The sequence below is a fragment of the Malus domestica genome, chromosome 13, assembly GCF_042453785.1.
Source record: "Malus domestica chromosome 13, GDT2T_hap1".
Classification (NCBI taxonomy): domain Eukaryota; kingdom Viridiplantae; phylum Streptophyta; class Magnoliopsida; order Rosales; family Rosaceae; genus Malus; species Malus domestica.
In genome coordinates this window covers 12,468,643-12,471,738 of record NC_091673.1, presented here as the reverse complement: position 1 = coordinate 12,471,738, position 3,096 = coordinate 12,468,643, and the positions used below count along the sequence as shown (strand labels likewise).

Here is a 3,096-nt window from a genome sequence, read left to right as displayed (position 1 = left end):
TATTAAAACCATATTATTTGCAATTCCCATCCCCCCTCCGTTATTTGATGACAATCTAGCTACTGCGTGTCATCTCTCTCTCCGGAATCTGCAGATCTCAGAAAACTCTCTTCTCTCAGGTACGCAATCGGATCTCGTTTCTTTTGATCCAGAATAGTAAATAATTTCAATTCCATTACCATGAATTCCAACTTCGACTTCGATCTGGGTCTCGGATCGAGCCGACCCAAATCGCTCAACGACCAGAAGAACAAGACCTCTTCTTTCTCCTCCTCCGCCACCGCCGCCCAACCCGACCCGCCTGGCAACAACCCACCGCCAGCAGAACCACCTCCTGGACCCACCAGCCGGCTCCGACCCAGAGCGCCCGACCCGGATTGACAAACACCCCGACTTCCATGGTTGGGGATATCTTTGGAAAGAGCTGGACTTCCGCGGCTCCGGCGATTTCCGCCACCCCGATTACCGTCGTCAATAAAAACCCAAATTTGTTTGGGGATTTGGTCAGTTCCGCCATGGGTGGTAAGATCAATAGTAATAGCAATGTTCCTTTGAAGAATGCGACCCCGACTTCGAATAAGAGCTCGTTTTCCATTGGGAGCGTGTCCGCTTCGTTGCCCAAAACCACCATTGCTGCTAGTAATAGTTAGGTGAAAAGTGGTGGTGCAAATTATGGTGCTTCTGGGAATTTTAGGAGTTTCTCTGGTGGGTTTAATAGCAATGCTAATAAGTTTAATAGTGGTGTTAACGCTAATAGTAATAAGAGTGCGAATCTTGGAGGTCCTTCGCTGCGAAATATGGGTAGTGCTAGTGTTGGTGGCACTGGATTGAGCTCTAAGAAAGACCTTTTTGGTTCTTTGGTGAATCTCACATCGAAACCATCTGCTACTATTAACTCAGCGAGTAAAACTAGTGATAAAAGTAGTGTTGGTGATGCTTTTGGAGATTTTCGGAATGCTCCGAAACCAAGCACCACCAATACTACATCAGCCTCGAGTGCCTTCTCAGATAGCAGTTTTATGGGATCAGATTCGGATTCTGGCTTTGGGGATTTTGGGGTTTCGGCGAAGCCAACCCCTGCTCAATCTACTAGCAATGATCCCTTCGGCGTGTTGTTTACCCCATCTTCAGGTTCGGCTGGAGTGCTGCAACAGCAACTGAAGTTGATGGTTGGGGGACAGAGTTTGGAGGAGGACATGATGACGGTGGTTCAACAACTGAGCTTGAGGGTCTTCCACCTTCTCCTGCTGGGGTGTCAGCCTCAACAGCAAAGAATAAAGGAATGGATAATTACAAGCAAGGGCAGTATCCTGATGCTATTAAATGGCTTTCTTGGGCTATTATTCTTCTTGAGAAATCAGCTGATAGTGCTGGCGTTGCAGATGTCTTATCAAGTAGGGCTTCATGTTACAAAGAAGTAAGGGAGTATAAGAAAGCTGTGGCAGACTGCACAAAGGTATCTTGTTTGCTTTCCTTAAATCTTTTTAGGCATTTTAAAATTTTCATTGGCATTCAGTAATTCAGTTTGTACCTTCCAAATTGTGAATGCATGGGATTTAATTTTTGGATCATTTTTTTAATCCTATTGGCCTGACATTGTATTGTATAGCTGCACGATTTGTTAGCCGAGTGAATTAGCTGGCCTAAACATGGAAATGTCATTGTAAAAGAAATGTTAGTGCAATACTGATAGCCTTATCCCAGTTTGGCATGAGATGGGGTTAGGGGGTAAATATTAGTTGAATTCCCTTCGTAAGATAAAAAGAAAAGGGATCATTAGCATATTTAGTTTCCATTGTATCCCTGCTTAGAGACCAGCTAGAAGTCCGATGTTGCTGCTTTGGCCTTGTGGGTGGCACCCCCACCCCTCACCAATGTTCATCTGTTGCGTTGATGCATGTAGGGTTTTCAAACCAAAATAGCATTTTTCCTCTTCTCTAGCTATTTTCAGTGCATCACTGTACGTAGATATATGTTTCTGCTAGACACGGCTTACAAATTTATTTTTTACAATTGCTCTTTCTGCCTGTCAAGTCTCTTCATTGATTTAAATTCTAATGAAATGAAGTGTTCCATCTTCTTTATTTCTGTGTAGAAAAGAGTTCATAGATGTGTTCAATCCTGTGCAGGTTCTTGATAAAGATGAAGCAAATGTATCTGTTCTGGTACAGCGTGCGCTCTTGTACGAAAGTATGGAAAAGTACAGACTTGGGGCAGAAGATCTTAGGACTGTTCTGAAGTTTGATCCTGGTAACAGGGTTGCAAGAAGCACCATTCACCGCTTGCAGAAATTGGCAGACTAGATGGTTTTTGAAATTTCATATTGCTAGTCTATTCATTTAGGTACATTGATACTTTCCCTCTCTCCCCTCTTTACCATCATACATTTCTGGGGAACTATAATTTTTTACTGGTTACTTGGCCGTCGAGGATGGTGTTCGCGTGTATGGTATATTTTCTTTCTTCTGTTGCTTGTGACCGGAAAAGGTTCTTTGTTACTTCAGAGTGGTGTTGGAATCCAAAGATTGAATTGCACTGTTCTTTGTCTTCCAAATATATTTGTTTGTAGTATTGGTGATTTAGCAATCTGTGTTCTTCGATGCTGTCAATGGGGGCAGAAAGCCCAAATAGAAACCAACCAAAGTGATCCAACAGAGTGCAGGTTGGGCCGGTAATGGCCCTGGCATATATTGATGAATTCCGATGCTCTAGTCAGTAACTTGCGCACCAAGTGTGAGGGTTTTATTACAAAATGTCTCAGTGTAAATAGAAGTAAACTCAATCAATATAAATCAAGTTTAAGTTTGTCAAAGTTTCCCATTACATTGTTGGATTTCTTTTTAACAGCAATTACTCCCCTTTCAGGATGATGAATTTGCTGAGGGTTGGTTGGCTGAATATTTCTATATATAGCTTCTGAAAATTAAGCTGCGTTTGCTAAAAAACGATGCAAGGGTCCTTAATAGTTACCGTTACGTTTATTAATCGTTTAAACTATTATCTTTTTATTGTCAAAGCGTTTAAACTATTATCCAATGGATACAAATTAATTGTGTTTACCTTCCCGTCACATTCGTTGCCCAAGGATTCAAGTTG

At 42.2% G+C, this 3,096-nt stretch overlaps 1 pseudogene; it reads left to right on the top strand.

Annotated features, from left to right (window-relative positions):
* Positions 1-2,540, top strand: LOC103423972 (nuclear pore complex protein NUP62-like; annotated as a pseudogene).
* Positions 2,541-3,096: the final 556 nt, after the last annotated feature.